Source organism: Pan paniscus, chromosome 22 (genome assembly GCF_029289425.2).
Source record: "Pan paniscus chromosome 22, NHGRI_mPanPan1-v2.0_pri, whole genome shotgun sequence".
NCBI lineage: Eukaryota > Metazoa > Chordata > Mammalia > Primates > Hominidae > Pan > Pan paniscus.
The window spans coordinates 22,686,277-22,711,057 of record NC_073271.2 but is presented as its reverse complement, the minus strand read 5'-3'; the positions used below and the strand labels follow the sequence as shown (position 1 = coordinate 22,711,057).

Genomic DNA, 24,781 nt, shown 5'->3' with positions numbered 1-24,781 from the left:
TAAATATAAATAACCCTTAAAAATACCATCTTTGCATATTTCTATGTCAGTGTTTTTTTAAAGTTTTTTAAAAAAATTTTTGAGGGGAAGTGCCATTACAGATGCCTTTGAAGTTCTGATAAAAGCTACTGGATCATATAACAGATTCACAACTTTGTGAATAATTTTAGGGACTTTCAAGTCCACTTAAACCCATTTATGGAGTAGATCAAGACTAGGTCAAGGTACCTTCTGTAAGCTTCTAAAAAATATATGGTAAATTTTCTCTATGGTGGGAATATTGTCCACATTGCCAATTTTCATTAACCTCCTAGTGGAAGTGTCTGATACCGTGGTTGGTTGAAATGTGCTTAAAAATAAAGGTGAAATCTTTGTTCAAGAAGGCACATAGTTTTGACAGAATACCACATGGAACAACACAACATCAATGTAAAACTGTTGGTGACTTTTCACTTCAGATAGAATTCATTTGTAAGGTGATGAGAGAGTCAACTTTTCAATCCATACCACCACAGGTCCTTTCTTGAAGGACAGAACAGCTACAAAGGAGACAGTACGGCTCCAAAACAAAGAGAAAAACATTGAAAATACTACCTTTGACTGATAAAGAAGTGCACTGAATTTTCTTTATAAAACATCAGCAAATATTTTATCTGTCTTTTCATATTTTCTTCTTTGATATATAATTGTCCTGCCTCTATCTAGAGGCCCTGTCATGAGTAACCTATGGGTGGGGGGACTGGAATATACAGCATGTATCCATGACCCAAATGAAACAATGTTTTGCTCACCATTCTCTTTGGAATGAGATATACTCAAGAGTTCAATAGAGGTAGCAGTGCATCATGAATTCTTTCCTTAGTCAAGATCAGTACAAGATAAAGTAGGTCATTATTTGCTATTGCTGATTGATGTTAATTTGAATGTTCCTTTTGGATAAATTAGTCCTGATGTTTCTTATGGGAATTTGTTATTGAATTTGATGTCCATTCAGCGTACCACCTATTTACAAAATGTAAGAACTAAGAAAATACCTGAGCATATCTCTAGGTGAAAATTGATTGGCAGTGCTATTTAATTTAACCAGATGTCTTTCGTATACATGTAAAGCAATATCAGTCTGGGCTGGTTAGCATGATGGGTTATTTGATGGGGAAACCAAGGATGCTGATTTAATCTCTTAAAACGGTTTCACCTGGATTAGTGCCTCTTAGTTCATCTCCCTACTTTATTCTCTTTTAAAAGTTTTTAATTTTATTTTAAGTTCCAAGATACATGTGCAGGATGTGCAGGTTTGTTACATAGGTAAACAGGTAAACATGTGCCATGGTGGTTTGCTGAACCTATCAACCCATCACCTAGGCAGTAAGCCCCGCATGCATTAGCTATTTATCCTGATGCTCTCCCTCCCTCCGCACCCCTTGACAGGACGCAGTATGTGTTGTTCCCCTCCTTGTGTTCATGTGTTCTCATTGTTCAGGTCCCACTTACAAGTGAGAACGCGCAGTGTTTGGTTTTCTGTTCCTACATCGGTTTGCTGAGGATAATGGCTTCCAGGTCGATCCATGTCCCTGCAAAAGACATGATCTCCTATGTTTGTTGGTTGCATAAAGCTCAACATCACTGATCATCAGAGAAACACAAATCAAAACCACAAGGAGATACCATCTCATGCCAGTCAGAATGGCGATTATTAAAAAATCAGGAAACAATAGATGCTGGCGAGGCTGTGGAGAAATAGGAAAGCTTTTACACTGTTGGTGGGAATGTAAATTAGTTCAACCATTGTGGAAGATAGTATGGTGATTCCTCAAGGATCTAGAACCAGAAATACCATTTCACCCAGCAATCCCATTACTGGGTATATACCCAAAGGAACATAAATCATTCTACTATAAAGACACATGCACACATATGTTTATTGAAGCACTATTTACAATAGCAAAGACATGGAACCAACCCAAATGCCCATCAATGATAGGCTGGATAAAGAAAATGTGGTACATATACACCATGGAATACTATGCAGCCATAAAAAGGAATGAGATCATGTCCTTTGCAGGGACATGGATGAAGCTGGAAGCCATCATCATCAGGAAACTAACACAGGAACAGAAAACCAAACAACACATGTTCTCATTTATAAGTAGGAGTTGAACATTGAAAACTCATGGACACAGAGAGGGGAACAACACATACCAGGGCCTGTTGGGGGGTGGGGGTTGAAGGGAGGGAACTTAGAGGATGGGTCAATAGGTGCAGCAAACCACCATGGCACACGGATACCTGTGTAATATACCTGCACTTTCTATATATATATATATATATATATATATATATATATATATCTCCTGGGTTTTTTTTAGAAGAAGAAATAAAGAAAAAGAAGGCATGATTTCATTCCTTTTTATGGCTTCATAGTATTCCATGGTGTATATATACCACATTTTCTTTTTCCAATCCGTCATTGATGGACATTTGGGTTGATTCCATGTCTTTGCTATTGTAAATAGTGCTGCAATGAACATACAAGAGCATGTATCTTTATAACAGAATGATTTATATTACTTTGGGTATATACCTAGTAATGGGATTGCTGGGTGAAATGATCCTTGGTTCTAGATCCTTGAGGAATCACCATGCTATCTTCCACAATGGTTGAACTAATTTACATCCCCACCAACAGTGTAAAAGCATTCTTATTTCTCTACAGCCTCACCAGCATCTGTTGTTTCTTTTTAATATCTCTACTTTATTCTCAATTTAGATAGTCTGTTCTCAGCCCAGCAACCAGGGTTATTTCTTTCAAAAACCTGAGATAGGATTATGCCACTGCTCTGCTCAAAACGCTTCAGTACTTTCCCTTTTTCACACAGAGTAAGAGCCAAAGTCTTAAATGGCCTACAAGTTACTCCACGACCTGGCCCCTTAACCTCTGACCTCATGTCCTGCCATTTTTCCCATATGCACTTTCCTTCAGCCACATTGACTTCACTGCTTGAGTATGTCAGATTCCCTTCAGGTCCCTCTCCTAGCTGTGCCATCTGTCTGGAATGCTGTTACCCAGATGTCTCTTTGGCCAACTCCTTCACCACTTTCAAGTCTTTGTTTCCCAATTCTTCTACATCCCTTCCCCTGATCCTGGCTGACTCATTCTTTTATACCTTGTACAATTTTATAGCTTCTGACAATATTTATACTTATTTATTATGTGCATTGCCTGTTCCCCCGCCCCTCCAGGATGTAATCTCTTGTAGGACAGTTATCTTACTTAATGATATATTCCAAACATCTGAAATAGTATTTGGCACATAGTAAGCTCTCAATAAATATTTGTTGAATCAAATGAATGAATAGATTGGCTATACAGCCTAAGATTTTCTTATTAATTCATTCTAGGGATACAAAAATGTATAAGACTTGGAACTATCTTCCAAAAACCACCTCTAACCTTAGGAACTATATTAAATTGTTTGCAGTGGATCACAAACAGGCCTGAGTGAAGGAGCAAGGATGGTTTACCCAAAGCTATTCTACTTCAGGAAAAAAGTTGTAAGGATTCCAGTGATACTCCAAAAATGTAAATTACTGCCTAATTTCAGAACTCATTGTGATACCCTGATCCTGACCCCCACCCTTTTCTTGAGGTAGTCAATTGTTAAAGAACTGGGATCAAAATTTATTGAAGCATTTGTTAAGTGTCAGAAGGCTGAGTTTTAGGATGATATTGGTCAGGCAGCATCATAAATGATGGAGCTGCCATCAATAAAAGTAGCATGATTTCTGCATTTCACAAATGAGGAGATTAAAGCAGCAGTGTCTTAGTCTGTCTGCTGCAGCTATGACAGAATACAACAGACTGGGTAATTTATAAAGAAAAGAGGTTTATTTGGCTCATGATTCTGGAAGCTGGGAAGTTCAAGAGCATGGTGTCAACATCTGGCAAGGGTCATCCCAAGGCAGAAGGCAGGAGGCAGAAGTGAGCACAGGAGACAGAGAGAGAAATCGGGTCAAACTCATCCTTTTATCAAGAGCTCACCGCTGCAATAACTAATCCACAGCTGGGATAATAACTTTAATTCATTCATCAGGGCAGGACATTCATGACCTCCTCATCTCTTAAAGCCCCAACCTCCCAATACCATTACATTGCCAATTAAATTTCAACATGAGTTGTGGAACAGACGTTCAAACCAGAACACAGGGCAAAGATGTTAGTGTCTTAGACAACCAATGTCAGTGGTCTAAGTTTGGAATTTCTGGTGGTCACATTCACATAGCAGCTGATTTCTACTTTCATAACCAACACACTGTCTCTGCATTGCCTTCCCAAATCCTCAGGGAGTGATCACACCCAAGTTTGAAATCACTCCTTTCTTAACAATCCAACCTGTTCAACATGGCTGTGTTCAGTCAATCAGTGTGAGTGCTGAGAAACAAAGGTTCATTGTTATTGTGGGCCAAGACCTCAGGGTCAGGTGAGAGGAATACTGATAAGCCTTCAAGTCACAGACAAGCGCTGAGGTCCCCCAAGAAATACCTGTATGTTCTTGTGTGGAAATCTTCTGGCATCTCTTACAGGTTTAATAAAGAATTGTCTGGGGCTGGGCACGGTGACTCACGTCTGTAATCCTAGCACTTTGGGAAGCTGAGGTGGGAGGATAGCCTGAACTCATGAGTTCGAGACCAGGCTGGGCAGCATGGTGAAACCCTGTCTCTACTAAAAATACAAAAATTAGCCAGGCATGGTGGTGTGTGCCTGTAATCCCAGCTACTCGGGAGGCTGAGGCAGGAAAATCACTTGAATCCAGGAGATGGAGGTTGCAGTGAGCCGAGACCACGCCACTGCATTCCAGCCTGGACAACAAAGCAAGACTCTGTCTCCAAAAAAGAACTGTCTGGGCTCTCTTGAATTTTGGAATTCTCCTCCCCATTCCAGGAAGTTTTAATATACCCCATTCCCCATCTGAGTCTTCTTTTAGATAGAAGAAAAAGGAGGAATTTTTTTTTCAAACTAAATATAGTTAGATAAACAAAGAAGTTTTTCTGCTACATTTTTCTTTCAGTTGCAAGCCACTTCTCAGAAATAATTAGATTTATCTGACAAGATACTTGAAAGATTAGAAGTAATACCATATTAAAACTGTCTAATAATATGAAGTAAACAATGGATTGTAGAAGGACAGGCTTGACTAATCCTACTATGGAGCTGCCCTATTTCTTTCACAATAACTCACTTTATTGATAGGTACCTTATTTTTAACCTCTATTATAGTCAAAATTATAATTTGATAGATTATCCCAGTGAATTCTTAAATCCTGGCTAAACATTGCTTTTATTATTCCCTAGAATCCTTTCATTACTTGCTAGCTTATAGCTGAATGTTAATATTCAGTTAAGCAAAGGATTTTGAAGCAAATCAATTATCACACATTCCTTAAAATATATCAAACATTCTAGAGGCCAATACCAGTGAATCTGAGTTTGACCATTATCATACATAATATGTACAGATACTATTGCCTATTTAAACAGACAATTAAAAATTGATTATATTTTGGGAGATCTCTATAAACTCATCAAAACTAGAGAACTTATCATGTAACAGAATCGTTCAGCTTGATATTCTGCAATCAATATTTTTAGAGTGCAACTTTCAGAAGAATGCATTTCAGATTTTTAACTTCAATAGCAGTGGATTTGCTTGTAGTCACTGAAATCTCAAACTTTTTTCATCATTTAGCAGCCATTGGTCATCTATTAATAAATGCATTAATATTTATCAAATGACAAGTCTTTTTTAATGTGCTTTTAAAATGTGCTAAATACATTTTGCCCTACAGTTCAAGTTGGCTTTCAAAGGGCCCTTATAAACTATCAAACTGTCACAATGCAAATTACATAGTAAGAGAAATTACAGAGTGATTTAAATAGAACTTCTTGGAAGGATGCGTGATCCTAGGATGCAATCAGTATTTTTCATTAAATACTGGTAATCAGATTATACACCAAATAACCTAGTCTGTACATGTGATTGGCAGTGAAAAGTATTTTTAGACTCAGGTACTCACATTGGCTTTGCAAGTGGTATAAAGCAAAGAGCCATAGTCTACCTTAAATATGCCAACTTCTTACATTTCATACAACTGCTTCATTCTATAGAATTTCAGGGACCAGAAAGAATTGCATTGACTGGAAAGAATCAAGTCAAAAAAGGTGGGGAGGGCTAGTGTGGAGACATACTTCTGAGGGAAAAATTGCCCATATGAAAGAGCCTAAGAAAGTGAAATTTCACTTATGCCTTTTTTTAGTACTTAAAACATATTTTAAGCATGTCTTTTGTGTGAATGACAGTATAAGCATTGTGGGAGAAAAAGGATAAGTGCAAACTCTTTTGGAGATTTATAGTATAGTTATTGGAGTTTTTAGTATTATTTCAGATCAAGCATAGAACCATATAAATGCTCCATGAGTTGGGGAGAAAGAGAGCAGTTCTGAATAAAGACATCAGGGAGGCTGACATGGGTGGATCACTTGAACTCAGGAGTTCAGGACCAGCCTGGGCAACATGACAAAACCCCATCTCTACAAAAAGTACAAAAAATTAGCCGGGCATGATGGTATGTGACTGTAGTTTCCAGCTACCTGGGGAGCTGAGGCAGGAGGATCACTTGAACGCCAGTGGTTGAGGCTGCAGTGAGCCAAGATTGTGCAACTGCACTCCAGCCTTGGGTGACAAAGTGAGACTCTCTCCCAAAAAAAAAAAGAAAAGAAAAGAAAAAGAAAAAGAGATCAGGGTGGATTTTACTGAAAAAGTAGCATTTAATATGGAGGAGACAAGGTGTACAGGAGTTGATTGGAAAACAGTAAGTGGTCTAAGAGGGCTGAACAAAATAAAATAAGCCTGGAAAGGAAGTTTGGACTAGTTTGTGGAAGGCATTGAAGGCCAGAGATCCAAAGCAATTCCCTAGGGCAACTAGTATGTTCTTAGATTACTTAATGTGCCTGTTGGCACATAGGACACAGAGTATGCATGAGTTATTAATTCACTGAACCAGTGATAAAAGAGACAAATGCTCTTTAACTTACAAGAGAAAACATGGGGAAAAAAGATTAGTACTATCATGCATACCACATTGAATTGTGAAAAGCATGTCCAGTTATAATTTTTCTATCTTCATTATTCACTTAATAAATATTTATTGAAGAAGTGTGATATAGTGGTGGGAAACGTGAAGGAATTGGTTTGGGTTCACTTAGGCCTGCCTTCAGATCTCATGTCCATCAGTTGCTTAGTCTAAGCCTCAATTTTCTCATCTGTTGAATGGGCATAATGCTGCTTCCTTGCAGAGTTACTGTGCACATTAAGTGAGATACTGTGAGTAAAAGCCTTATTACATGGCCTGACATATGGTTAGTGCTTAAAATAAGTTAGTTCCTTCTGACTCTGGCCCTTTTTATACACTCTTTCTCTTCCTGTAGTCTACTGTCTCCCTGCACTAGGAAACTAGGGCCACTTTTGTGTTGCTCTAAAGGAATAGCTGAGGCTGAGTAATTTATAAAGAAAATAGCTTTATTTGGCTCATGGTTCTGTAGGCAATAAAAGAAGCATGACAGCAGCATCTGCTTCTGATGAGGGCCTCTGACTGCCTCCATTTACAGTGGAAGGCAGAAGGGAGCTGGTATGTACAGAGATCACATGGTGATAGAGGAAGCAAGAGCAGGGGAGGTGTGAGGCTCTTTTTGACAACCAGGTCTTGGGAGAACTAACAGAGTAAAAACTCATTACCGCGAGTACCAAGGCATTCATGAACCATCTTCCCCCACAACCAAAACACCTCCCATTAGGCTCCACCTCCAACACTGGGGATCAAATTTCAACATGAGATTTGGAGGGGGGTCAAACCAATTTAGAGCAATAACTTTCTCTATTCTGCAGACCCTAGGATTACATCTAAACATAAGCAAGAGTAATTTCTGGAGCCCCCGCCCAACGTCTGGGACTCAGCTCAGGTCATCCTCTCTATAGTAGTTTCTTTCTTACCTTGGGCATGGTTTTTTTTTTATTATTATACTTTAAGTTTTAGGGTACATGTGCACAACGTGCAGGTTTGTTACATATGTATACATGTGCCGTGTTGGTGTGCTGCACCCATTAACTCGTCATTTACATTAGGTATATCTCCTAATGGTATCCCTCCCCCCTCCCCCCACCCCACAACAGTCCCCGGTGTGTGATAGCCCCCTTCCTGTGTCCATGTGTTCTCATTGTTCAATTCCCACCTATGAGTGAGAACATGCGGTGTTTGGTTTTTTGTCCTTGCAATAGTTTGCTGAGCATGCATGGTTTTTCCCTCTTTGGACTTTTGCCCCAGTCACCCTTTTAGAGCCCTGGTCTTTCTAAGACCAAGCCTCTGTCCTCTCCTTGCTGAACTCCACAACTCCCACTTTATCCCCTTTTCTTACTGGCTGTGCTGCCCTGGAACTTGGTCTGGTCAATAGGTTTTTGCTACTAATGAACTTCACTGATAGTTAGGGTTTGACTAGTCTCCACAGTATTGCCTACTTCTGGATTGGGTCCTGGGTTTGTGTCTTTCAAAACCCTTGCTTTTTATGGAACTAAGCCACCTCTCCCCACAGCAGCTTTATGGGAGCACTCACTTGGATCTTTTGCCACACCACTGGAATTTCCCCTGGACCCTGCAACTAAGGAAGTGACTGTGTGTGTATTGAGGGTTGGCATGGCTCCCAGTCCTAGTCTCAGCCTCCAGGGATCTGTGCCAGTCCTGCCCATGTCTGCAGCACTCTTAGAGGTACAAAGATGACCAAGCCCAGTTCTTAGACTTAAAGATCATATAAGATAGTAGGCAATATGAAATGAGTGCAAGACTAAGGATCGTGCAAGACAGAATATGGTAAGTGTGTTAGGGAAGTACAAAGCACCCTGTGAATTCACAGAAGCAAGATTTCAATCACATTGTTGAACTGCCATGGTGAAAGCAACAGTTGAGCTAGGCTTTCAATGATAGATATCAACAGACAGATAAATGAAAAGACATGGCTAGGACAGGGAAGCAACATGAACAAAGACACAGAGGTAGGTAAATGATACCAAGGGAAGAATATGTAGTAGGTGGGCGAGCTGGAGAGAATCTGGTCTGCATCCAGATTGTGAAAAAGGTTAAACGCCTGGCTAGGAGAAAAGCACTTACTTTGATGACTAGTTGAGACCAGGGCTATAGTATACAGCCACACAGGTTATGCACAGCCAACTCCAGGGGTCCCATTCATATGCATTAGGGGTTGGTCAACCTTTTCTGTTTTATCTAGCCTGATAGTAAATATTTTAGGCTTTGCAGGCCACGTGGTCTATGTTGTAACTACTCAACTCTGCCTTTGGAGCTCAGAAAAAGTTATAGACGATGTGTAAACACACGAATTTGGATGTGTCCCAATAAAATTTTATTTATAGACACTGAAATTTGAATTTCACAAAATGTTACTCTTTTCACTTTTTAAGCCACTTAAGAATGTAAAAACAGAATGTTCTTAGCTAACAGGTCATACAGAAACAGGCAGCAGACCAGATCTGGCCCCTAGGATGTAGTGTGCTGACACCTGATAAAGACTCTGTGGGCCAGGCGCGGTGGCTCACGCTGTAATCCCAGCACTTTGGGGGCCAAGGCAGGTGGATCACTTGAGATCAGGGGTTCAAGATCAGCCAGGCCAACATAGTGGAACCCCGTTTCTACTAAAAATACAAAAAAACATTAGCCAGGCATGGTGGCATGCGCCTGTAATCCCAGCTACGTGGGAGGCCGAGGCAGGAGAATCGCTTGGACCCTGGAGACGGAGGTTGCAGTGAGCCAAGATCGCACCATTGCACTCCAGCCTGAGTGACAGAGTGAGACTCTGTCTCAAAAATAAATAAATAAATAAATAAAGAGGGACTGAATGTGAATGATACTCCTAAGTTGTAAGACACATGGACCATGGTGGAAATCCATTGATGGTGTTTATTAAAGACCAGCATGATGCAGTTTTGTCTGTATAAGAAATAGACGAGAGGAAAAAGAGATGTGAAAAGGGAATCCCATTCTGATGGTACTGCCATACTTCAAGCAGTGTGTGTGTGTGTGTGTGTGTGTGTGTGATATTGTTGACGTATTTCTGAACTGCCATGTAGAAAGTGACATTTGAACTAGGCCTTCTATTTGAATACACCTATTTTTCTATACTTTTTCCTCTAAATTGTCCACACAATGTATCATCAACTTGGCACCATGACCAGCTCTCTGGATGTCTTCTATAAAAGTGAATGGCAGAAGTGTCTTAAAAGAATAAAAGGAGAAAAGCAATCATTCTCAAGGTTATAATCTTTGGGGTTAAAGGGGAAGAAACTCAAACCATTGAGTGGAGGCAGTAGTATAAAGTTTCAGGAAATAAAACAAAGAAGCCTTCACTTTGCAATCACTTGCTCCTCTTTTATCACAACATCATATAAAACATCTTATAAAATTCATTGTGCTTTCTGTTACCCTCCATTTTAAAAGCCAGCACTTGGGAATGTTTCAGAATATCGATTCAGTGAACTTCTATTGTACAAAGCTTTATCTCATTGTTGATATGCTGTCTGCATTCCAGCATATGACTATGGGCATCTATTTGTGTCTGATCTTATTGGATCCATCTTCTTTTGTTCATCACAGTAGAACTATGTGAGCCAATGACTAGGCAGGAAAATTCCATGACAAGATTCGATTAGAAAATTATCATCTAGGTTTTTATGTGTTTGTTACCCAAGTACTAACTGGTTTATCATCTTTAATAGTTTAGTCTCTGAATCTACTATTTTTAAATGAACTGTAAAGATGTTACTAATATTGAGTATGTGTGTATAACACAGATACCAGTGGCAAGAAACATCTCCAATCTAAAATAATGGGTGAAGTGTCTACTGAGGCAAATATCTGTTTACTATGTGAAATACTTCTCTATCACATATGGATACACACAAAGGGTAAACTTTCTCACAGATAATAAATGGCATGCTACAATAACGTCAGTTAGCAAGAAATTCCCCATAGGGATAATGTGTTCATTTGGCAAGGAATTGAAACAGATAATTTGGATTCCTTCTACCCTAATGTTGTAAAAGTCTGCTGAGGAATTCCAGAAGACCCAAATCACTAGTAAAATAATAGAGAAATCCACATATTTGACTATTTTGTATTAAATGTATTTAAAAGTTTAGATTTGTTATTTATAATACTTCTTTGAATAGATAACACTGACAAATAGGATATCATTATTAATGCTAATATTTTACCATCCTCAACAAACTTGAAGTGACTAACAAAATTATTATATATAAATTCAATATCTTTTTGAAGTCTGACAACAAACGTACTCAGTACTCAAATCTATAAAATCTAATATTATCAAAAGATTTTAATATATTCTTAAATACATTCTAATGAGACTTTTCAAATAGCTGATATTTTGTCAGTATCATACCTTGTGCTAAATACACATGAATCCTTGCAACAATAGACTACATTGCACAATAGCCAATGTCCTCCAGCAACAGAACAGAAGATACCACACAAGCTGCCAGTATTGGATTCATTCACTGTTGAATGAATTTTGCTTTCGGTAATCTTAAGTGTTTGTTATATATCTGAATTTCCTTGGCATTTTCTTCATGCTCCATACATACAAAATGAACCAGTGCTGATACATAAACAGCTCCCTACTTCACTGGCTAGGTATCACAGCTGTTAAGCCAGCAGGTCTGGAAATGATAGCATTCTCTATGGCTCTAACAATGAGATAACTTTATAAATATTGATGTAAAATAGGAATGTAATTCATTTTATCTTATCTGGGCAGGTTTCCTATGCTCCATACTGCATTATTCATGTACTGGCATTTGAACGGTTGCCTACATTTGGAAATTCTGTTTACAAACTTTTATATTTGGGACTTACAAACCTTTCTGATATAAGCAGGATAAGTATTTTCCCCGATCTCATGAGTTTGAAAATAGAGTTCCAGAGCGGATACCTAAATTGAAGCCATGTGAATAGTGATTAGTTCAATGAGATCTTACATCCAGCCCTGCTGAATCCTGTTCTGTGCTCCCTACATTGCATCACACTGCATCTTAAGAAGATCATTCCAGAGTCGGTTGCTGTGTAAACCTGAGGAGTGCTCACCAATAGCCAAGTCTCCTCTCCTTCCAGAGCACTTAGAAGATCATACTTCCCAGTCAGCCTTAACGCCCAGTTGGGTGAGATCATGGTACTAGCTCTGACCAATAGGCTATGAGCAGGAATGAGGTGTGTCACTTCTGGAACGAGCTGGATAAAAGCCTTTGTGAGATCCTCGGTAGCAAACATGGAAGCCATAGATTGAGATGGTGGAGCTATAGGGTGAAAAATCCTGGATCACTGAGTCACTGCATAGAGGAGAGCTACCCTGGAGAGTCATCTGACTTAAGCAGGCTTTGACTGAGGAAGAAATAAACTTTTTCAGTAAAGCCACTGAGATCTGAGGGCCAGTTGTCACTGCAGCATAAGCTCAGCTTATTCTAACAAAACTCATGCACATCCTTTCTACAGCTGCTATCAGCATTATACCATTATTATCTCCTAATATATCATCTCCAGTTAAGATGTTAAAGGAAGTACAAAAACTGGTCTTTGGTTCTGTGGAGAAAATAAAATAGTAAAAAGGGATAGGAAGTTATTAAGGTTTAGGTGCCACAATTTTAACTCAGTGGTCAAGAAAGAACTCACGTAAAATGTAACATTTGACCAATGACTTAACAGCATACAGATATCTGCAAGAAATACATTCTAGGAAAAAGGGAATTGTCGAGCATTTGATGTTTTAGGAGCAGCAAAGAGGTCAGTATAGCTGAATACAGTGACTGAGAGGGAGGAGTGTAAAGAGCAATGAGGTTAGAGAGACAAGGAGAACAAGGCATATCATGGAGGGGTTTGTAGGCTATTGTAAGGACTTTGCCTTTTACTCTGAGTGAAATGAGAAGCCTTTGAGTGTGATGCAGTGTAGCAATATGGTTTGATTTCTATTTTTAGAGGACTGTTTTCTAAAAGCAGATTTATGGCATTGAACAGTTATTTACAATGGAGAGTGTTGCAATATAATGTGTATTCGATCATGTGTTATTTTGAGGCATGGGCTAATCCTCACTAAACCAATGCTGGTGGTCTTAGTTCACAATGCACATTATACTGATGATAATCAAGCTTCTATCTAAGTTTCCTAATACCTTAAGCTGCAATCCTCTGATTTGAAACACTTGCCATAAAGTTATCAAATAGATCCTTGCAAGGATCTTTATTCTCCAGAATCTCCATAGTAAATCATCAAAACTAGTTGGATATAATTCCATAGCATATGAAACCATCACTTGGAGTGTCCTAAGTGATGATAGAATGAATGCATCGATCTTACAAACTATTTACTTTGTCATTTCCACCTCAGTACCCAAACGACAGCATCTCCAAAAAGTAAAATCATTCTTCATTCCTAACTACCTATTCCAGAATTTGTGCCCACTGTATTCCTTTACTCCATTCAGAAAGCCCCCATTACCACAATAGCTTAAGTCAGAAACCCCAAAGATTGGTAACCATTTCTAAAGTTTTTTCTTTTACCTACCCCCTCAAATTCAGCTTTCCCACAATCCAACCCAACCTCAAATCTAGTCCTTATTCCCTTTCATGTGAATTGCTAGAACAAACCCCACGGGTCTCTCTGGCCTTCTGGTTGTGTCACTCTCCTTTCTGCAAGAATGTGCTAAACTCTTTGGGCCTAAAGACCCCTCATGATCCAGTTCCTGCCTGCATTTTCAGGAGCAACTCTTGCTGCTTATGGATTGCAACATTTGCTGCAGCCACACAAAGCTGCTTGTTGTTTTCCAAGCATCCTAAGCTATTTCACACATTCGTGACTGCAAATGCCATGCCCTCTCATGGGATATTTTCTTGCCTTCTCTAACTGGCAACTTTCTCTTGCTTTCAGCCTCTGTTTATACATTGTGTCATTTATAGTCTTCCTTGACCTCACCTTCAGGATCCCTCATAGGTAACTTACTTTATTTCAAAGGTGACTATGAGCTTACATCTGTCATCTCCACAAGACAACTCTCTGTATGTCACATCCCCAAAACAAAGGCACATACATAATAGGTGTTCATATGTGTTGAATGAATTAATAACTCTAAATACCATTCTGGCTCCAATGCCCAGTATTACCATAATTGGGAAGATGTCATATCTGTATCTCAACACCCATCGTGTGATGCCCAATGGGTAGAAAATGGCATTTATTGTCATTTCCTTCATGAGAGAAAATGTAATTTCTTTCAGCAGTTTGTTGGGTAACTTGAAAATAAAACAGTATTTTAATATCGAACTTGTTCTTACTTGAGGTGGCTGCCTGTTTTTTGGCATTTTATCACCCCAGATTGATTTATCTTTGTAATTCTTCTTTGGCTCACAGCCATTGCTATTAAATAATTGCCTTGCTTCTTAATGCTGACCTTATCAGATGCTATGAGTATAAAGGAGAAATCCATTGAGAAAAATCAGCCCCTGGTTTGTTGGTTCTTCTGGAAATCTGAATTTTTAAATTTGTGTAAAGATAGATTGCATTAAAGAGAGCATATTCTAAAATTAATAATAGAATAATGAGAAATGTAAAGACATCTAATGTTTTAAAGGGATTACATTTCAGCAATGCAACATTGTTTAGTGTTTATATTTGGCTCTTTTTTCCTTACTATAGTATAGCATATGTTCTGAGATGGGACATTGCTGTTTTTGCCTCATCAACTTGAAACCTCTCTCTAGTCAGCATAAGGCATGTTTTGTTGAATACTGCAATAATATGCTGTTGTAACTGGTGGCTGAGTCATCTGTTTTTACAGGATTGGTACTGTAAGGAGCTGAGACATATGTCTCATGTGTCAAAATTGAGTGTGAATTTTAAAGTTGAAAATAAAATGAACCCTTGAGCATACTCAAGTGCAAATCACAGCAACCTGTGGGCTGAGGGCTTTCACAGCTACTCTTTGATTTTTTCGAAGTTGCATTATTACACTATTGGTATTTTCATGCAGTGAGTGGAAAAATACAAACTCAAAGCTTATAAGTACTGCTGTGAAAAGGATGATATTATGGATTTTTCTACTTTCTCTGTGATCAGCTTTTTAAACCCAGGATCCTGTGTTTCTGGTCACTAAGGGCTTCTTTGCTTGTAGAGTTACCAGTGGTCAAGTGACGAAATGAGGGGTCAGGGTCATTTTAGCAAGTGGGCACCCACCTAGATTGGCTAGGAACCTTAGCCATGGGAGGTCCATGCATCTTTTGTACCTCTTTCTCTTTCCTACAATGAAAGAATTCACAGAATGGGCACCTGGGTCAGGTATCCAGGGTAAGATTAAGAGCACAGGAGATGCTGATGATGGAAACACATGGAGATCTTCATACCAAAAACACTGAGTTCACTCTGCTGTTGCATTATGATTTGACACTGAAACTAGAACCAGAAAACCTTCTTCAGGAAAGTTGAGTTTGAGAGTGTAGCTGCCCCTAGAGTTCACCTCCATGTCTCCTTAAAGCTCCTCTGTCTCCTTACTTAGCCTTGGCCCAGGATGCCTTGTAAAACACAATACAATGACAGTCAAAAATAATAGTATTTATGGGATTCGTGAATCCAAAAGTGCAGTGAAACCTCATTAACATAATAGCTAAGAGAAAGCCCCCTCAATGTCAGAAGAATGTCACAATGCAGATAAATTAAGCAGGGGCATTTCGATGGGAGCATGACTGTAGGCTAGAGGCATGATGACCTAGAATTAAAGTAAAATTAATGGATGAGAATTAAAGTCTAGCTAGGGAAAAGAAAGAGGACTTCAAATTTCTCAAGGGCCCCTTTTCTAGATTAAGAGGGAAATCTGAACCTTCCTATCATCTGAACCTTTGGGAAATGGTGGTCGATTGACTGTAATGGGCACAAGGGGGCCTATTGAGATGACGGATGCATGCTATAAGTTGGTGTGGTCATGGTTCCATGGGCATATACATAAAATCATAAAATTCATCATGCAGCATATTTAATATGTATATATTGTATTGGTGTGAATTACATCTCAATAAAGGATTAACAAAGCAGAGAAAGGGTCAAAGTGGGGCAGTACTTTGATTTTATGTATCTCCCAAGACTAAATAGTTCCTTAATGCAACGTTATCTCAATTTCTTCTCTCGCGCTTACGAAAAGCATTAAAAACCTTTTTTTAAAAATATGTATTAACCTAGTTTCTCCAAAATGTCCTCTTTGTATGGTGTTATGTAAACAATAACTTCCTTTCATTTTGTTAAACAGCAGCTCATGATTAGCTAGGTGGCTTTGCCACTGCCCTCATAAACTCAGCTTCCAACTTTATGATTATATTGGCTTAATTCAACTTGATAATAATGATAAGGGTAATAGCTAATGTGCATTAAGCATTTAATGTTCCAGGCACTCTGGTTATGTACACACACTCATTTAATTCTCTTAACAACCTTCAGGTACAATAAATACATATATTTTTCTTACACAAAAATATTAAAGCTTAGCAAGGTTGAGCAGCCAATGCACAGTCACATTGTGAAATGTGGCAGAAATTTGGGTCTGTCTGTTATCAAAGCTCAATCTTAAGCTCTCTGGAATGCACCACCTTCCAGCAGCCTCCAAATGCTCTTCTAGAAGCACATCTTTCTTTGCAACTTGGGCTTTTATTGCTTTTTACTTTTTACATGCTTGGGGATAACAATTTTTGGAGGGAATATTAATTCAAAATAATTTACCTTACTTTGGTCACCATGAGGCATCATATGAAAAACAAAGTGTAATTAACAGCATCAAAACTATGAAGTTTAGCAAAGAGGGGCCATGTTTTCTTTCAGATTTCATCTCTGAGCTATGTTTTAATTCATATAAATTTTCTAGTTCACAGAACTTTTCCCTTTCAGCATAAACATTTTTAAAATATTTTAACCATCTTTCAAAAATGCAAAATATAGCCTGAATATGTTCCTAACTTCTTAAACAGAGCACAGCTTCTACCATGTATTAATTTGTATTCGGGGACATGGATGGAACTGGAGATCATTATGTTCAGTGAAATAAGCCAGGCACAGAAAGACAAACATTGCATGTTCTCACTTTTTTGTGGGATCTAAAAATCAAATCAATTCAACTCACGGACATAGGGAGTAGAAGGGTGGTTACCAGAGGCTGGGAAGGGTAGTCAGGGAATCGGATGGAGGTGAGGATGGTTAAAGGGTACAAAACAATAGAAAGAATGAATAAGACCTACTATTTGATAGCACAATATGGTGACTATAGTCAATAATAACTTAATTGTACATTTTAAAATAACTTAAAGAATGTAATTGGATTATTTGTAACTGAAAGGATAAATGCTTGAGGGGATGGATACTTCATTCTTCATGATGTACTTATTTCACATTGCATGTGTGTATCAAAACACCTCATGTACTCCATAAATATATACACCTACTATGTACTCACAAAAAAAGTTTAAATAATTTTTTAAAATAATAACAATTTCAGCCTAGCCAATATGGTTAAACCCCATCTCTACTAAAGATACAAAAAATTAGCCAGGCGTGGTGGTACGCGCCTGTAATCCCAGCTACTCAGGAGGCTGAGGCAGGAGAATCGCTTGAACCCGGGAGGCAGAGGTTGCAGTGAGCCAAGATGGCACCACTGCACTCCAGCCTGGGTGACAGGGCGAGACTCTGTCTCAAAAATAAATAAATGTGACAGGGCAAGACTCTGATTCAAAAATAAATAAATAAGTAAATAAATCACAAAGAGTAAAATAAAATAATAATAATTTGTACTTGGTGTCTGTTACTGGTGACAAATTCTGCCATCATATTGTGAGATACTTGGACACTGTTAAGATATGCTGGATTCTTGAACCCTCTCCAGAATGCCTCAGGTTGAGGTGGAATTCTTTTGGCTGCATCATGTCTCCTCTCATCCACTATTCCATTATCCTTATGCCATTTATTGAATTTCTGCTTCAAAATTCCTTTGGGCCACAGAGAACGATAATACATAATAGAGTTCAAAATATACGTAAAGCCTTTTTGAATAGTTTTTAAAATCTGAATAAATAATTAATAGGAGGACTCGACAGCGTCTTCCATGAAGAAAATGCAGATTTTATTTTTTGTCCCATCTCTCTTTTGTATGGATTTGTACAATTCAAATTTTTCAAAGGTATTTTTCCCCTTTGCATCCTATACTTGAGCTGTTATGATTATCTGAATAAATAATATCCAGATAAGTGTTTTATTGTGACTTAAAAATATTACTTACTGAGGAGCAAATTGATGATTTCTGTCAGCTCTTCATTAGATGTCTTAAATCTTTAAGAGGCCACAGCAGTGGATGTTCTTCAAGAGTGGTCTCCAGGCAACAGGGTTTCCAGGCAGATACTCTGTGGACACAAAAGTGAACAGAAATGAGATGGTAAATTTGGAATAGGGAAGAATTTCACACACATACGAATATTATAGTGTGTTGAAGAGAGGATTTCAAAGGAAAATTTTCACTCTATAATTAATTTATTAAATATGAGATTTTTAGTTATTTATTCAATATTTGTTTCACAATACTTTAATTTTTTACCAAGAAAATATAATACTCAGTAATATACTGTTTAAATAGAGTTTTTATTTAATTTTGATCATATACCTCAAATTACTATTTTCTTTTTTTAAAGAGTGAAACAAGTGACTCAAGAAGGCAGCATTTAAATATTTGCAAGTATGTCCTGCACTCAGGAACAGGTTCCAAATTATCTCACTAATGTCCTACATAAATGAAGTCTCTCCAAGTACTTTTAGTGGTGTTAAAATTATTCTACCAAAATTAGAATTATTGTCATAGAGACTGATTGTTTTGTGGACTACAGCACAGCTCTAAAATTGAGCCCTGTTTAAAAAAGAAATGATAACATTAAGACCACCATGAGTTCCATCTACTTGCATTTTCCTTGTCCCACCTAACTCCAAAATCAAGTATAAAACAGAGACTTTTGACTACAGCAAATTCACTCAGACCACATCTATAGGGCAGAATGTAAACACTTTGGCAAAAATAAATTAGTTTATGTGAATAAGAAATAAAAAGAAAAAATTCATCACAGAAATATTCATCTATGAGAGCAGACTACCACCTGTTTCACATATGGTATGAAAGATAAGAGATTTTTTAAAAAGTCTCTTCTCCAACATTACCTATAGCTCACTGGCATATTACAACATAGAAACAAACAATAGAAAACAGAAAATATATGTGGAGGTAAACATAGTATATAATGAGACTTATGAGGACACCTGCTTATATATACAACAAATCGGAGTCCTCTAGAAGAAATAGACACTGTCATATCTTGCCCTTGTGTGCATCAAGACCAAGATAAATTATAAAAGCCAAAATAATTTTTTATTTACTTGCTGGAGAGTTCATAGCCTGAAATAATTTGTGTGCAGGAAGGAAACAACTACCTTAATTTTCTTTAAATTTATTTAACTTCATAAGTGACTTATTCTTCTCTTATTGTTTTGTAAATGTAACTAACCAAAGTAATTATTAGTTACTCTTCCTGTCAAATTTGCTGTGCATTTTTGCCCACTCCCAGAGTGTCCTCCTAAGCAAGCAACATTCACATATCCATTTCATCTCCTTTGCAAGATCAAAAAAAAAAAAAAAAAAAAAAAGCAATTCTCAATTCTATACATAGCAAATAAATTCTGCCCGTGCTGCCTTTTGCATTGGGGAGCAGAGTATCTTTGATCTGTTTGGCTTGACTCAATTTCTGAACATCTTTGTCTTTAGTACTTTGCCTTCCTACATAGACTGTTCTAAATTTCCAAGACATACTGCTTGATTTCATTAGATTTGGGGTGCGCAAATCAGTGCTTTATTTTTAAAATTTAGAATGAAATATTTTAGGATGTAAAAATGATTTCACTACTAATGTCCTGGATGGACAGATATTTTTTTACTGCTTTTATTTTTCTACTCAGATATTATACATATTTCTTTTTACCCTAAGGCATTGAGGCACTAGGGCAAGCAAGCCAAGATCCTTTGGTGTATGTGTTTATCCACATTCATTAAGATATACTTATCCTTTGACACTTTTAATAAAACTCATCACCTCTCTTTCTCTCATGGTGTGTTCTTCATCGTCAGTACACTTTGCAGGCTGTCATTAATTCTTACAGCACTTCAGAGAGGTAGATAAGTGGGTATTACTGGTCAGGTTTCATTCAGTCTAACTGTGGGAATCCTTCCATCGAGATAACATAAAATGAAATTGGGACCCATTATCTCCACTGTACAGATGACGAAAATGAGACCAAAAGATTAAGTGGTGAATCAAGGGGGAAAAGAAGGTCCTTGTGAACAGAATAGAAAAGTCTTTTCAATTCCAGTTTTCAATTCTGAGTCTTTTGTGTTTACCATGTTACAGACCTCTCTTGGCTAGGGAAAACAAATGGAATGTGAATGTGATGCTTTAGAAATTTCTGTATAAAACCTGTAAGAATTAGAAGTGATAACATTAACCAAATACATTGCACAACATGATTTGTCTATCTTAAATTTAGCACTAGAGAACTAGGGAAGCATCTATTCAGAACAGACCTTTGCCATCTTGCTGATTTTATTTGTTTATTTATTTAGACAAGTCTCACTCTGTCACCAGGCTGGAGTGCAGTGGTGCAATCTCGGCTCACCGCAACCTCCAACTCCCTGGTTCAAGCGATTCTCCTGCTTCAGCCTCCCGAGTAGCTAGGATTGCAGGCATGTGCCACCACGCCCAGCTAATTTTTGTATTTTTAGTAGAGATGGGGTTTCACCATGGTGGCCAGGATGGTCTCGATCTCCTGACTTCATGATCTGCCTGCCTTGGCCTCCCAAAGTGCTGGGATTACAGGCGTAAGTCACTGTGCCCGGCCTTACTGATTTTATTCTAAGGAAATAAGTCACTCACTAGGATTTCCTGGATGAAATGTCCATCCTTTTCTTTGAAAATCTAAATGGTACATGGTACTAGTATGATGCTTAATAGATAAGCAAAACACAACTCTGTCCCACTACTGTTTTATAGGAAACTTTCTACTCTGATGGCTGAGTCCTCAAGTCTTCTATGTCTCAAAATACTCTAATTCAGAAATTTTAAATGTCTAATCTAAGATGTCAGTAAACATCTTAGACTTCATGCAAGGCTTATCCCCATCTTCCAGCTGAGGCCAGCAGTCAATGGGTCACCTGCCCTTGGGGAGAGGGGTGTGGCCAATTGCTCTCTCTTCCCACTCATTTCCCACCCAGAAGTCCTCCCCACCTCCAGTGCAGGCCCACCAGTGTGAGAGCTGTGGTTGGGGAGAGAGAAAAAGAGGAAAGTTCTTGTTCAGCTCCTGATAAGTACTGTCCTAAGTCACTGGGCCTCTCTCATAGCAGCCTCCAGTACTTAGACACAGCCTCTCCCCTGCTGGCCTGGAAGCCTTGCTGGCATCTGCTACAAGTGTCTGCTTTCCCTTCCTCCTCGCACCACTTCCTGGCCTTCCATCATCCGCTCCACAAAGACTCAGACTCTCCTATTGTAGCCCATTACCCTTCCAGGTGGTACTCTCAGGACCTAGAAGAGCTCCAGGCTGACCCTCTTTCCTATGTGGCCCACATCTGATGCATGAATAGTTTAATTTCTTGCCTGTTATGGACTGAATGTTTGTGCCACCATAAAATTTATATATTGCAGCCCTAATCCCCAACATGATGGCATTAGGATGCTGGGGCCTTTAACAGAGAATTAGGTTTAGATGAGGTTAGGAGGGTGGATCCCCCACCATGATGGGATTAGAATCCTTATAAAAAGAGGAAGAACCACCAAAGGTTCTTCTCTCTGCAATGTGAAGACACAGCAAGATGGTGGCCAGAAAGTAGGTCCTCACCAAGAACCAAATTTGCCAGTACCTTGATCTTGGACTTCCCAGCCTCCAGAACTATGAGAAATAAATTTCTATTGTTTGAATCACCTAGCCTGTGGTATTTGTCATAGCAGCCCAAGGTAACAAAGACATTGCCCTATTTTGGGTAGGGTATAAATTTCCCCAATCAAGCCCTTTCCAGTTCTCTCCCTGCACTACCATAGACCCCTTCTCTGAAAAAAAAAAAAACAAAACAAAAATGTGTTCTGTTCATTGCTCCTCCCTTTCCCTTTCCAGTTTTCCTTTCCACTGCTCAAAAATGTAATCCTCTTCCAGCCAGTCTGATCCACTCACTGATCTTCTGGCATTTCATGTGCAATCAGACCCAGCAGCCTTTCACAAACATAACCTCCTGCTTATCTGTCCAGCCTCATTTCCAGCTTCTCACTCACAGATATTGTTAGGTCCTGCACTACTGGACTTGTACAGTGACCCAAATGCACCAGGTTTTCTCCTTTTCATCTGCCTGTGTTTTGCTTTTGCCTTGCTATGTTAGTTACCTGTGGCTGCCATAACAAATTACCAAAAAATTTTAACTAAAAACAACAGAAATTTGTTCTCTTGACGTTCTGGGGACCAGAAGTCTGAAAACAGTGTGTCAGCAGAGCCATACTCCCTCTGGAATCCCTAGAGAAAAAACCTTCCTTACCTCTCCCAGTTTCTGGTGCTGTCAACATTCCTCAGCTCATGCTGAAATCTCTGCCTCTACAGTCACATGGCCTTCTCTTTTTCTGCCTGTCACATCTCCCCTGTGTGTCTCTTATAAAAATACTCATCATTGTATTTAGGGCTGACCCAGGTAATCCAGTATGAACCCTACACCTCAAGATCCTCAATGTAATTACACCTGCAAAGACCCTTTCCAAATATGGTTCTGGGAATTAGAACATGGACATATCTTTTTGGGGACTATTCCTTTCCTCACATCAGTTACCATAGCAGCCTCCCAATTAGTGTCCCTGTTTCCATTCTTGACTTCTATTATCTATTTTTCATTCTATGAATATCATTTTGAAACACAGCTGATATGGTTTGGCTGTGTCCTCAACCAAATCTCATCTTGAATTGTAGTTCCCATAATCCCCATGTGTTGTGGGAGGGACCCAGTGGGAGGTAATTAAATTTTGGGGGCAGTTACTCGCATGCTGTTCTCGTGGTAATGAGTGAATTCTCATGAGATCTGAGGGTTTTATAAGGGGCTTTTCCCCCTTTGCTCAGCACTTCTGTCTCCTGCTGCCATGTGAAGAAGAACGTGTTTGCTTCCCCTTCCCCATGATTGTAAGTTTCCTGAGGCCTCCCCAGTCATGCGGAAGTGTGAGTCAATTAAACCCCTTTGCTTTATAAATTACCCAGTCTTGGGTATGTCTGTATAGCAACATGAGAATAGACTAATACAACAGCTCTACTCTTGCCACGGTTATTCTTATGTTCCAGTTTTCATGTTAGCATGGCTCATAAGGCCCTTCACAAGCTAGACTTAATTCTCCAAGCACATTCACAACCATTAGTCAAACACCCTCCTACCATCAAAACTGAATACAGACTTGCTGTATTGAACTTTTCTCTCTTAAAACAGGCCTGTGCTCTTTTGCCTTCCTACTGGTTGTTTCCTCTCCTTGAATACTCTTTCTCTTCTTCCTTGACTAACTGATCTTTCAAATCTCATTTAATTACTTCTTCCTTAACATCTTTACAATTTGGACGTGATTCTATACGAAAGACAAGGTCATTTTTAAAAAGCAAATCAGCTAGCAAGAATGCTATGAGAAGCATGCCAACAAAGAAAAATGGCTATAGGGCCTTCAAATAAGATGTTATTTTTGTTGTCTGTCTTTCTCCCTGAGAGAGGCCAAATATGACACCTTCTAGATCATTGTTGTATCCACAGCTCCTAGAAAAATACTGACTAGGTACTTCATCTGTAGTAAGTGAATATATGAAGAGATGTGTTCCTCACTCTTTTTCAAGAACTTAGCAAATGTAAAAGGTAGAAATCTTGGAAAGCTGACATCAAATTTAGCTTCTTGAAATTTCAAACCAAATAAAAACATATGACACAAATGAAATATGTCACCTGAATAAGACATACAGTTCAAACTTTAATTCAATAGAGGGCATAAGATCAATATTTACACATATTGATCTTACAATAAGAGTCTGCTGAAGGGAAGCGGTCACCTGTCTTTCAATGTAGAAAAGAATGTGCATTCTGTAGGTATTTTGCAACATAACAGAGGGGCTTTGATTCTAAATTGATTGGTTCCCCAAAAATTAATTATTAGTTTTACATTATTAGGATATCATTGTACGAGGCAGTGTGTATGACTCCTTCTAAGGTGGGTCATAGGGATATGAGTCATACTTCACTAGTCCATGGTAGTTTAATAACTTGAATTTCAAATAGTAAAAGAGCAAATTATATTTCTTAGCCCCATGTGCTACTGGAATTCCCCTTAGGGAACCATATAAGAAGCAAACTATCTCCTAGAAGCAGAAGGGAAAAATATAAGTCAAGATTTATGGAATAGGGCTGAAGGCTGTATAACCATTTTTCTTTGTAGGCATTCTTCTCATAGCACTCTTGCTAGCTGATTTGCTTTTTAAAAATGACCTTGTCTTTCTTATAGAATGAAATCCAAATTCTTGTTAAAGGGCTTATTTTATGTTCTA

The 24,781-nt window shown here is 38.5% G+C and overlaps 1 protein-coding gene and 1 long non-coding RNA gene across 4 annotated transcripts in view; one reads left to right on the top strand and one right to left on the bottom strand.

Annotated features, from left to right (window-relative positions):
• Window positions 1-24,781, bottom strand: part of LOC106634211 (uncharacterized) — a 401,613-nt gene that overhangs the window by 49,209 nt on the left and 327,623 nt on the right. For both annotated transcript variants that reach the window (XR_008955137.2, XR_008622402.1), the window contains exon 5: window positions 18,432-18,552. This is a non-coding gene — a long non-coding RNA (uncharacterized LOC106634211). The remainder of the gene's footprint in view (window positions 1-18,431; window positions 18,553-24,781) is intronic.
• CYYR1 (cysteine and tyrosine rich 1) overlaps window positions 1-24,781 on the top strand; it is a 107,012-nt gene that overhangs the window by 51,092 nt on the left and 31,139 nt on the right. The window lies entirely within an intron of this gene.